The sequence below is a fragment of the Monodelphis domestica genome, chromosome 3 (genome assembly GCF_027887165.1).
Source record: "Monodelphis domestica isolate mMonDom1 chromosome 3, mMonDom1.pri, whole genome shotgun sequence".
NCBI lineage: Eukaryota > Metazoa > Chordata > Mammalia > Didelphimorphia > Didelphidae > Monodelphis > Monodelphis domestica.
In genome coordinates, this window is record NC_077229.1 from 206045206 (window position 1) to 206058767 (window position 13562).

The 13562-nt window shown below is 36.1% G+C and overlaps 1 long non-coding RNA gene across 1 annotated transcript; it reads left to right on the forward strand.

Annotated features, from left to right (window-relative positions):
- The first annotated feature begins 1753 nt into the window (after positions 1 to 1753).
- Positions 1754 to 7171, forward strand: LOC103103786 (uncharacterized). The gene is made up of 2 exons (XR_465079.3): positions 1754 to 2073; positions 6730 to 7171. It is a non-coding gene; the product is annotated as an uncharacterized LOC103103786 (long non-coding RNA).
- The last annotated feature ends 6391 nt before the right edge of the window (positions 7172 to 13562 follow it).

Sequence of the window (13562 nt, forward strand, 5' to 3'; positions counted from 1 at the left end):
CCAGCCCCCTTTCACCCCAATTGTCTTTCTTTCTTTCTTTCTTTCCTTCTTTCCTTCTTTCCTTCTTTCCTTCTTTCCTTCTTTCCTTCTTTCTTTCTTTCTTTCTTTCTTTCTTTCTTTCTTTCTTTCTTTCTTTCTTTCTTTCTTTCTTTCTTTCTTTCTTTCTTTCTTTCTTTCTTTCTTTCTTTCTTTCTTTCTTTCTTTCTTTCTTTCTCCTTCTTTTCCAAGGCAGAAGAACAGCAACGGCTAGGCAATTAAATTTAAGTAAGTTGCTCAGGGTCACACAGCTAGGAAGTATCTGAGGTCAGGTTTGAAACCAGGTCTTCTGTCCTCCAGACTCTAGGCCTGGCTCTCTATCCATTGAGCCACTTGGATATCCTGTTCATGTCTTTCTGTAAGTCCCCCACAGAAGATCTCACTTATTCATTGATTGCCTTCCTGTTACCCTCTGAAGATTTCATGGTTATGCAGTACTTGTTTGCCACATGTTACTTACTCTTATTACAGCACTAACTTTTTTTTAAGTGCCTTCAATGATGCCTTTTACACCACTATTCATGCATGTCCTTATTGGTAATATGCTATAGCATTTTTTAATATTCAGCATTGTCCTTTAGATATCCTGAAATCTTGACTCTTCCAAGATCCTGAAATTCCACAATTATAGTCATATAATAATAATAACAATTAATATTTACATAGCAACTGAGTGTTGGCAAATCACTTCACATATATTGTCTCATATTATCCTCATAACAATCCTGTGAAGTAGATGCTATCAGATGAGGAAACTGAGGCTAGGAAATGACTTGCCTAGGTCAAAATGCTATTCAGTGTTAAAACAAGATTCAGCTGTATATTTCCTTACTCTAAGTCTAGCCCTCTAACTATGCTGCCAAATTGTTTCTTTAACATAGCATCACAAAAAAGAATATTACTGTTTTTAAAAAAAGATGAGATTTTGTGGAAGCCAACAGCTTAACATCATTGAAAAATGCCATTCAGTTTCCCAAATGGAACCTGGCCCATCACTTCCTTTGGTTCCATTATGGGCCAACTACATTTTCTACTAGCAGGGTTGGTCCAAGCAACATGTAGTCATGATCCAATTAGAGATACTATTAGTTTAATTTAATGTCCTAACTTGGGGAATGTATACCAGGATTCCTGTTATATTTTTAATCCCTAGCTGTTAAATTCCCATTTAAGTTGCCATACCCCTGACCATAACTCCTTATGTTGTCTGGTTTTCTCATCAAAGAAAGGACTATAGTCAGGACTTTCCCCCAACACTTCCCCATGAATTCACTTTTCAGCTCAATTTCCCACCCTTGATTATTGAAAAACTTTGGGGAAGTGTGTCTCCCTTATAGAAAGACTAGGAACCCCTGCAGCAGTCTAGATCTAGATCTCCTGAAATTATATAGTTCCTGAGAACACTACAGACTATATCAACCAAACATGGAAAGTCTTGGCATTTGGTATTGGGAGTGAGGTTGAAGACTGACATTAGTGGAAAAAAAAAAAAGAAACAGGGGGTAGCTAGGTGGTTCAATGTATTGAGAGCCAGGCCTCTAGACAGGAGGTCCCAGTTTCAAATCTGGCCTCAGACACTTCCTAGCTGTGTGATCCTAGGCAAGTCAATTAATTCCCATTGCTTAGCCTTACCGCTCTTCTGCCTTAGAACCAATCCAGGACCCTCACATGTGACTCTGCATTCTTGAGGTCATGATGTCATAGAGGTTCGGCTATCTCAAGTGTGGGTTGATTCTGCCAGGTCACATTGAATGAGTTAGGGTCCTAGTGTCAGATACTGGGGCACAGCTACAAAGGAGAAATAGTTATACAACTGAGGGGTTTGGAGAGTTGGATCTCTCCTTCATCCTTTCTATTTGTTCCAACCTTGCCTGTTTATGGGTTAGTGAATGCAGCAAAAAATGATCTCCTTCTTGCCTCAATAGCTTGTTTCTTAGCAGTCTCTGAAGGATAGAGGAAAAATTTCTTTCTGCAATCCAAAGTCTATATGTTCTCATCATCATTGACTCAATTTTGGGGGTGCCACAACTTGTAAAGGTAAAGAACAATTTAAAATCAAGAGGGACCTGCTGTGAAATAATAGGAATTTAACCTTTATTATCCAGTCACATAGTCCTTTATTACAATTTTTTTCTGAGACCTTTTGTTCTGCAAAGAACTGGGTGGTGGTGCAGAGGTGGGAAGGGGAATATTACATTGTTCTTCCTCCTTTCCAGATAGTTAGAAAGTAATGAGGTATGAATCAATAATTACAATGTTAAGAGGTTCTTGACATCTGACTCCAGAATCTGTATTCTTTCCATTATGCTATCCTGTTTCACCTGTATACCATGTAGTTACCTATAGAGGAAAGATAGGGCTATCCATCCACCTCTGGCAACTGAAAGATCCCTCTTCATGCTCCTTTGAACCAACAAGGATAATACCTGATGTTGACAATGCTGCTGGAGACTGAGCCCCACAGTTCCATCCTCTGAAGTTTACCAAGGCTCTCTCTTACCCTAACCTGCCCAAAGTCATCCCCCTAGCTTCTAAAGAGAATGTGAAGATACTTGCTTCTAGTCTTCCCTTTCTGATTTAAGAGCAAATTAGACACCTTTTCACTGAGCTGTTAGAGCCAACAAATCAAAGATGGAGCATATGGGATTCTTCCATAGAGTATTTCATTCTTTAACAATGTTCACTTAATCATACATCAGTCACTTTGAGTGAATGAAAAACATTTATTATGTGTTAGCTATGTACTAGGTAGTTTGCTAAGTTCTAGAAATACAAACACAAAATGGGATGGTCTCTGCCCTTCTGGAGCTTCCTTTGTCATAGAGCAAGACAACAGGAAAAAGAGGAGAGGCCAAGGAAGGGGGTTTTGGCCTGTGAAGTCACTGGGAGGGTGAATTTATATATATATACAGCAATTAGCTGGCAAATCCTTCCTGAAGAAAGAGATAATTAATTTGATTATTGTTCCTACAATAAGAGGTAGAAAACAAGGTGCAATGTGGAAAAGGGTAGGCAGGGGACAAGGTGACCTGGACTGATGAATAGTTGGGATGTAAAAGTGAACTGGGATCGGGGGTCTGGGGAAAGTTAGATCTAGAAGACTAAGGGGGCTGGTTTTTGTTCACTTAATAATGAATCAAGACAGTTTGGCCCTCAAGGTAGAAATTCCAAAGATGAGTGGATTTACTTTTCCAGGAGCTAGGGGTCTGGTTTCAAATGTCTGATTTACTTTCTAGTGTTGATTCAGGTGAGGAGAAGCAAGGTATCAGCATCAGGCAGATGACCTCTTTGACTGGTTGACTGACTAGCTGGGTCATAGAGTCGAAGTAAAAAGATAACACTGAGAGTTTCATTCAGGTATGGGTGGCTGCTTTCTAACTGAGCTTACTGGATTTTGATGGTGTAACTGCTATGACTGAATATCTTGCTTGGCTGAAAGGTTTATCTTTTATCCCATTAGGAAGAAGTACTAGATTTTGAGTCAGAGGACCTAAGTTCCAATCTCTCTTCTGGCACTTCCAGTGTGGCCATCAGCAAGTTGTTTATCCTCTCTGGGTCTCAGTTCCCTCTAAAGAATACAGAAGTTTCATTGAATGACTTCTAAGGTCCTTTCATACTCTAAATCTATGATTCAGGGCATAGTCACAAAACCTTCTAAACCAAATCTAAACCGGACTTTTCATGTGGTACCAAGAAATCTCTTTGGAGTTCTTTTTTACTGGTTTCAGACCAGAAATGGATGTAGATTTACTAGCCATCTTCTGGAGAAAACATGAGCTCACAATTTTTGCCATGCTACTTCACAGATTAAAAGGTTTGGATGGAGACTGGGAGTCTGAGAATTTTGCCATCTTGACTTAACCATCCATCACTGCAATAAAAACTAGGAAATTCTGATAAATAGGGATTACTCTCTGAACAACCAAATAAAGAAGGAAGGGAATAAGCTATGTCCTGAGAAGAAGCTGGGAACCATTTTTGTTATTTGTTTTATTTTGTTTTTCCCAAAGACAAGCCAATGCATTGGTTTGGAGGAGAGACTGGCAGGGAGAGAGAGAGAGAGAGAGAGGAGAGAGAGAGAGAGAGAGAGAGAGAGAGAGAGAGAGAGAGAGAGAGAGAGAGAGAGAGAGAGAGAGAGAGAGAGAGAGAGAGAGGAGAGAGAGAGAGAGAGAGAGAGAGAGAGAGAGAGAGAGAGAGAGAGAGAGAGAGAGAGGGCAAGAAACAGCACACATTGGCCAGAGGGCCCGCCTCATAGTAAAAACAAACAAACAACTGGGATGAATTTTTATCTCAGACACATACTGACTCTGACTCTGGACAGGCTTAGGAAACCCTGGCAATTCTAATTCAGCCATCCCCAAGGTCTGTCCTGGCTTGAGGTGGAGTCTTTCCTGGTATGCTGCTCTGTACTCCATTTCTACCCTGCTGCAATAGACCTTTCCCACCAACTTTCCAAGTTGTATTAGGAAAGAAAATTGTTTTATCTTGTCCTTTTGTGGGTTCTTCTCCTCCAGAATTCATTTTGGGATGTTATTTTAGTTGTCTGGAGGAGGATTTGGTAGAGACTAGATAGGCCTCTGCCTTTACTCTGCCATCTTGGATCCCTTCCTCCCCCATTTCTAAGACTTTAAATCATAGAAAGGTTGCTGATTTGCTTTAACTAAGGGATCTTCTTTTCCTGAGTACCCTAAACCCATCTAATCACATCTAGGACCCAAAAAATAATGAAAAGTGGGACCAGGAGCAGTCTCATCTCAAGGATATGCTGGCAACAGTGCTTACAAACCAACTATTATGGAATCCCTTGTATTTCTCATCTCAGGAAATGCTGTTTCTAGACCAGTTCATTAGGAAAATATCTAACTGTGATCTAGACCACATCTTATGGGTAGGAGGAAAGTGAAACACAATTTTCATAGAATGTCATTCTGTGTGGCCAGGAGTCTATGAAAAACTGAATCAATGCTGCCTGTTAATTAATAAGTGAACATTATATGCCATGCTGTGTGTAAATGAGGGACAAGTTAAAAACTTTCCATGATTTTCATAGTTCCAATGAGAGAATGATTTCTGTTAGGAGAGTTCCTTGGAGCCATGAAATTTGAGGTCCAAAGAAGGCTTTCAAACAGTTCCCACAATAATATCTGGGTTTATTTTTGAATGTTTTTATGGCATTCAAAGATTCTAAACCCAGGCATTTCTGAAGCCACCCACCTGCAACAGATGTAGGCAAATTAGCTAAAAATATGTCTGGGCCCTTTCAATTCATAGAACTACAGAACGTTACTGCTGAAAGGATTTATAAAGATCATCTTTTAACATCCTTATGGCTGTTAATAAACACTCATCTTGGTATAAGGAATCAAAAGTGAGCTCAGCCAGTACAAATAGATTCAGGCTAAATCTAGAAAAGCTTCCTCAATGTGTACTTCTCCAATTCTGGTGTAATGTATGGGCTTTGTTCATGATTCAATTAGACACAGATACTTCTAAAGATACACATTTTCTCTAATGATGAAACAAGGGGAGAAAGACCCAGGCCCAAGTTACTCTGATATTATCCTTTCTTTTATTCCATCTGTCTACCTGTTATTCATTCTTGTTCTGCTTACTACCTTTCTCTATCCTGCCAAAAACTCTAGCATAATCAGCCTCTTTTCAATTTAACTATTTTCTCCAAAATTCTAGCAAGACTGGAATATCCCAGGACAATCTCTCATATATAAAGTACAAAATACTTTCTGGACCCTCTTTTTCTTTCTATTTCTTTGGTGCCTCATTATTCTTATAATATCAACATATCTCCATTGTCCAGGGACCTCATTTTAGTACATGATGAATCTGAGGACCAGAGAGAATAAATAATTCTCCTAATATCATAGAGTTGGTTAGTGGCAAATCTGGGACAAGAATGTTTGATCTTCCTACTATTATTCAATGGGACAATTTTCCTAGATGTTTAAAATATTCCTTCGAAGACAATGCTGTATATGTTAGCAAGGAACAAAAAAATTGGAAACAAATTAGATGCCCATTGATTGAAGAATGACCAAACACATTGCAGTGCAGAAATGTCCTGTAAGAAATGAAGAATATTATAAATAGGGAGAAGTATGGAGAAAGGTACATGGACTAATGCAGATTGAAGTAAGCAAAGCCAAGAAAGCAATATACACATTGGCTATAACAGTGTAGATGGAATGAACAAAAATCACAAAGCAACTGAAAATGAGTATTGCAATAGTATAAAGAGCTAGCTTGGACTCAAAGTATAAATATGAAAAAATACCTCTGCCTACTCCTTTGTAGAGATGGAGCATAGGGGCTGGCCATTGGTATAAAATATTATATGTATAGTCAGATATTTTTAGTGTATTGATTGGTTTTGTGATTTGTTTTCTCTTCATCTTTTCCTGTTTTTTCTTCTTCTTGCACTTTAGGAGCATAAAGCCAAAAAATAAAATAAATTTTTATACATTTATTTTTAAACCCTTACTTTCTGTCTTAGAATCAATATTAAGTATTGATTATGTAAGGTAGGATGAGAGACACTCCAATTTGAACAGAGAGCAGTCTCTAACAGAGAAAATTTCTACAGGGAAAATGGGGGAGGTGCAAGAAGAAAAACTGAAAGTTCCAGGAGGGAACCAGAAGCTTGGAGAACTTCAACTGGTGACTTCATTTCTCTTCCAGCTGGGATCCAGAGAGAAGAGGCAGATCTCCTAGGATGAGAAGAAACTTGAGTCTCTCTGAAGATCAACTGTTTCCCTTTGAATACCTGGATACCTCTCACTCAGCTCTCAATAACAGAAGTCAGAGCCATCATTGGTTATTGTGGACTGGGACTTTGAAGGAATGTCTGCAGAGATCCCTTTTCAAAGATATCATTCTCCATCTCTCTCCCTAGTCTGTTTCTGGGCTCCTGTATTTAAAGCTAGTTAGCTTAGAAGTAGGGATCAGCTGGTGGCAGACATGAAGAGGAATCAAAGCTGAGAAAGCCTTTAACCCCTAAACTTTGGAGGACCAATTTGCCAGAGGGGATAAGTGTAGGGCCTCCTGTACCCCCATTTTATCTACTTGATACCCATTACTACTCCTTCCCTATTTGAACCCAAATAAATTATCTGCTGCTTTAGATTTGGGTCTGACTAGTTTTTAATATTAGGAAAGGGGACTAAAGATTTGGGGAGAGTCATACCTCTCCCCAAAAGGGGGGCTTAGCCTCTGGATCCCAGTAATCCAAATTAGCAGACCCAAGGAACAAACATTTCTCCTGGGCTGTGGAGTATCCCCTAAGATCCTAAAGGGAATTGGCAGTTGGTATCCCTGAGGAAACCAGAGACAGAAGAGTTCATCCTGCCTCTCAAGAATAGCTTGGACCTCAAGGGGTGCCTTGTGATATCTTACTAAGGCTTTCCCCTCTAGTTCTTGTCCTCCATCTCCCAGAACCACTCTCTGAGGAGACATACTCCTTCTTCCAAGATGACAAGACTTGGTTACCTCCCCCTCAAAAGGAAGAGAGGGGAAGAACAATCTCTCAACCCTCTTTCCCCATTTCCCTCTCTCCCTCCATCCTCCCTGTTCCCCTTTACAATTGTAAGGCAAAAGAGCAATAAGAGCTGGTCAATAACAGTTGGGGTTAAGTGACTTGCCCTGGATCACAGAAAGTGTCTGAACTAGGTCCTCATATTTGAACAAGGTCCTCATGATTCTAGGCCTAGTGCTCTATCCTCTGAGCTACCTAGTTACCCCTAAGTTTTTTAGAAACCACAAAACCCAAAGATAGGCTCCACAGATAATAAGAAGCATCTCTCCATATATCCAAAATCAGCTCAAATTCTGATAACATTTTTTTATGAAAATATAATCCTGTTTTGCCTTAAAACTTGTTTAGTTATATAGGAATTCAATTTGTGATTTCATGAATATAAGGAATTCCAGAATTAGGAAACCTTTTCTATAAATGCAAGACAGTACTTTCTGTACAATTTATGTTCTTTAGGAAGTTGCCTAAAGGACTGGTTGATTATTTGCCCAGCTTTCCATAATCTGTTTGAGTTAGAATTTGAATTCAAGTCTTCTTGACTCCAAAGACTCTTTCTAGTACCTCTATACTGTGGGATTAAAAATAGATAAAAATTATTCTCCATGTTTCTAATCAATCAATAAACCAAACACTCAGTCATTAAGTATTTATTATGTGTCTATCACTTTGCTAGGATCTGGGGATAATTAAAAAAAAAAAGAAAAACCTCAAACAACGTAAAATGAAATTTCTTCTGCCCTCAAGGAGCTTATATTCTATAGAAGGAAACAACATGTACATATGCATATGCAGATTCAATGGGTACATATATATAATATATTTCTTAGTATATTATTAAACAATATATAAAATATATTCATATGTACACATCTAAATATATATTTTTATAAAGACTTTTTTGGGAGGAAGCATCATTAGCATCTGAGGAAAGGCTCCATGTCAAAGGTGGTCTTTTATATTGATCTTTAGAAATAACTAAGGTTTTTCAGAGACAAATAAAAAGAAGAATCCTAGATCCAAGCCTACAAAGTATTTTTGAGTGTTCAAGGCAAGACTTAAAAGTTGTATTCTTCTCTACTGCACTCATGAAAGCATAAAACTTGTTATTTTTATTCCAAAGTGTAATGTAGCAGTCACATTTGTGGTTACTTATACTCCACAGGTTCATTTGTAAATTTACTAGAGGCTATAGTACAACCTTTCTGACTAAAATGGCTCCAAAGTTATAGTCATATCATTAAAATGAACGTACTTTGTAGTATCATATTCAATAGTTACACAATCTGCATATGTATGCATACACAGATGTATTTTTTATTTTAAAAAGTCATTTTTGTTCTTTTTGCTTACAAAAGATATCACAAGAAAGGTAGACCATACAAAAACCACTATAACCTCATTTGCATCGGGCATCATTTGACAGATACAAAGCTTTCTCAAAAAACCCTGTTCTTCATTGTTATGTATCTATAAAAGTGTATTTACTGTCTGCTGTAGTCTGAGTCTTCACTGTAATACGTGTGACTTCATTTATTGCAAAACAAATTTTGCATTCTGGGAAGATGGCAGAATAGGACAAAAGATTACCTCACTCTCCAAATTCTCCCACAAAGGTTTAAAAATAGTTCCTCTGACTGAACTTTAAAGCAGTAAAAGTGTTTTAGAAACAATTGTCCAATGTGAGACAATGTGAGGAGATATAAAATAAAACCCACATAAATTATCAGCATTTCTATATCACTAGCAATGAAAAGATCATGAGATAACCTACTTAAATTAGCCATAGATAGAATAAAATACCTAGGAACATATCTCCCCAAACAAATCCAGAAACATGAACAGAAGTATAAAACATTTTTTATAGAACTAAAGTCAGATTTAAATAATTGGGGAAATGCTAATTGTTCATGGTGAGCTGAACCAATGTAATTAAAAATGACAATTCTACCTAATCTACTTATTCAATACTATCCCACTTAAATTACCAAAAAGCTATTTTATTGAATCAGAGAAAATAATAAATTAATTTGCAAAAATGGTAAAAAATATCAACAGAAATAGTGAAAAACAAATTTAAGAAAAGAAGTCTTATTAGTACATGATTTCAAACCATATTACAAAGCATTGATTATCAAAACTATCTGGTACTGGCTCAGATAGAAAAGTAGATCAGTGAAATAGAATAGACATTCAATAAACAGTTATAAAAGATTATAGTAACCTTGTGTTTGAAAAAGATAAAGTTTCACATCTTTGAAATAATTTACTATTTGATAAGAAATTTTGGTAACACTGGAAAGCAGTTCTGAAGAAATTAGATATAAACCATTATCTTACACCATTGACCAAGGTAAGATCAAAATGGATATGTGACCTTGGCATAAAGGGAGATATTATAAGCAAATTAGAAGAACAGGAAACATATTACCTATCAGATTTATGGATAGAAGAATTTATGAATAAACAAGAGATAGAAAACATAAAATGTAAAATGAATAATTTTGACTTTATTATGTTAAAAAGGTTTAGTACACATAAAAATAATGTAGACAAGATTCGAAGGAAAGCAATGTGTTGGGGAAAAATATAGTCTTTCAAAAAGGTCTCATATCTAAAATATGTAGAGAACTTTGTTAAATGTATAAGAATTGGAGTCATTCCCCAATTGATAGTTGAAAGATGAATAGACAGTTTTTGGATGATGAAATAAAAGATGATGAAATTTCATATATCATATGAAAAATTGCCCTAAATCATTATTGACTAGGGACATGCAAATGAAAACAGCTTTAGACCATCTTCCCCCAAAGCTTTAATGGACAGAGAGCACTTTATCTTCCACACCACAGCTTTTACTCTCTGTCCCCCCTCCTTCATCCAATCCATTCATGCAAAATGCGATGTGGGGTAGGATGAGCTTGGGGAGGATGAGTCTGGGGAGTGGATTCTATCTACACAACACCTATTGGATTAACTAAAAAGATAAAAGGGCAAAATCACAAATGTTAGAGGGAATGCAAAAAAAAAAAAATAGGGACACTAACACATTGTCCACATAATGAAACTGTGAACTGATCTAGCCATTTTGGAGAGCATTCTGGAATTATACTCAAAGAGTTATAAGACTATGAATTCCCTTTGACCTGGTAATACCAATATTAGGTTTATTTCCTAAGGTGATCATGGAAAAAGGAAAAGAAACAATAGGTTCCAAAATATTTATAGTACCTCTTTTTGTGGTGGTGAAGAATTGGAAAATGAAGGGATGTCCATCAAATAGAGAATGGCTGAACTAGTTGTAGTATATGATTGTAATGGAATACTAATATACCATAAGATATTACAAATAAGATAATAACAAAAAACCTGGAAAGTCTTAAATATAGTGACTCAGAATGAAGTGAGCAGAACCAGGAGATTGCTGTACACAGTAACAACAACAATATATGATAATCAACTGTAAATGACAACTATTATCAACAAGACAAGGAACTAGGACAACTTCAAGGGACTCATGACCAAAAAGGATATCCACAACCATAAAAGAAACACATGGAGTCTGAAGGCAGATTGAATCATACCATTCTTCACTTCATTTCCTCCTGGAACTTTTCTCTAATTTAAGCAATCTGTCTTGTTTTACACCATGACAAACATAGAAATATGTATTATAAAATAATATATGTACAACCTAAATTATATCACCTGCCTTCTGGGGAAGGAGGAAGGGTAGGAGGGTGGGAAGGAGGGGAAAGAGGTAGAAGGAAGAAAAAATATATAGTAAAAAAAAAGATCAAATAGTGACTTAGGTGCTTTTCTAAGGTTGTATCAATGTACCTATCTCTTTTGGTTATTCTTCAAAAGTGTCTTCAAAAAAGACACTTTTCATCTTTGGCAGCTTTCTGGAAGTACATAAAACTTTGAAGTTGTTTTAATCTTCATTTCTCTTAGTGTTAGTAATTTGGTATGATAATTCATGAGGTTGTCAATATTTGTAATTCTTTGAAGAAATGTTTATTAATACTCATATCTATTGAGGGAGGCACAACTTGCACATTTATGTTAATCCCTATAGATTTTCTTTTTTAAAAAATCCCTCTTACAATTAATACTAAGTACTAGTTCCAAGGCAGAAGAGCAGTAAGGGCCAGGCAATTGTTTAAGTGACTTGCTTAGGGTCACATAGCTAGGAAATGTCTGAGATCAGATTTGAATCTAGGACCTCCTTTTTCTAGACTTGGTTCTCTATTCTCTGAGCCACCCATCTGCCCTCTCCTATTGGTAGTTTCCTTCGTTAGGTGTTTGGTCTTTTTCATGTAAAAACTTCATAGAAACATAGATTTAGAGTTGGAGAGGACCATGGAGGCCATCTGGTCCAATTCACTCATTTTATACATCAAGAAACTGAAATCCCTGGAGCAAAAAATCACACAATTGATAAGTGTCAGAAGTGACAGTTGAACTGAGATTTAAAGTTCTTTTTTTCTGTTAGTTTTATGTAATCAAAATTGTTTTATCTTTGGTGATCTCTTCTATTTCTTATTTATAAAAATTATTCCCTTAATTTATGACCAAACAAGAGATGGGGAATATTATAAGATGTAAAATTTTGATTATATTAAATTAAAAAGTTTTTGAACAAACAAAACCAATGCAACCAATATTAGAAAGGAAACGACAAACTTGGGGGGATGGATTTATAACAAATTTCTCTGATAAAGTCCTCATTTCTCAAATATATAAAGAACTAAGTCAAATTTGTAAGAATCCAAGTCATTCCTCAATTGATAAATGGTCAAAATATTTGAATAGGCAGTTTTTAGATAAATTAAAGCTATCAAAAATTATATGAAAAAATGTTATAAATCACTCTTTATTAAAGAAATGCAAATTAAAATAACTCAGTTACCACCTATCAGAGTGGCCAATATTACAGTAAAGGAAAATGATAAGTGTTAGAGGGGATATGGTAACATTGGGACACTAATGTATTCTCAGTGGAGTTGTGAAGTGATCCAACCATTCTGGAGAGCAATTTGGAAATGTGCCCAAAGGGCTATAAAAGAATGCATATCCTTTGATCCAGTAATATCACTACTAGGTCTACATCCCAAAGAGAAAAAAAATGGGAAAGGACTTATTTGCACACAAATATTTATAGCTTCTCTTTTTGTGGTGGCAAAGAATTGGAAACTAAAGAAATGTCCCTCAATTGGGGAATGGCTGAGAAATTGTGGTACATGATGGTAATGGAATACTATTGTTCTATAAGAAATGATGAATGGGATGATTTTAGAAAGAGCTGGAAAGACCTACATGAACTGATGCAGAAGGAAATAAACAAGACCAGGAAAAACATTGTATACAGTAACAGCAATATTGTGGAATGATCAAAATGTAATACAGTTTGCTACTAACAGCAATACAATGATCCAGAACAATTCTGAGGGACTTATGAAAAATAATGCTATTTGCCTCCAGAGAAAAAAAATTGTTAGATTAAGAATACAAATAGAAACATAAGATTTATCACTTGTTGATTTTGATATATTATTTTAGGGCTTTGGTTTTATAAGATTATTCACTTACAAAAATGAATTGCATGGAAACATGCTTTACAAGATAATACATTTATAACACAGATGGAATTGTTTGTTAGCTCCAGGGGTGGGGGCAGGAGGAAAGTAGGGAGAGGGCCAGAGACAATTTGAATTATATGACTGGAAAATTCATGTTTAAATTTGTTATTAAAATTTTTTTAAGTTTAATAATTCTTCCCTTAGAGTTTAAAAAAGTATTTCCTTCCATTTCTCTCTATTTTTAAAATGTTATGACCTTTTATATTTAGATCATGTATCCACCTTGAATTTATGGTGGTATATGTGTATATAGAGTTGATCAAAACCTATATTTCCCCAAACAATTTCATTCAGTCTTCCTTCCTTCCTTCCTTCATTTCCTTTTATCTTTCTTCCTTCCT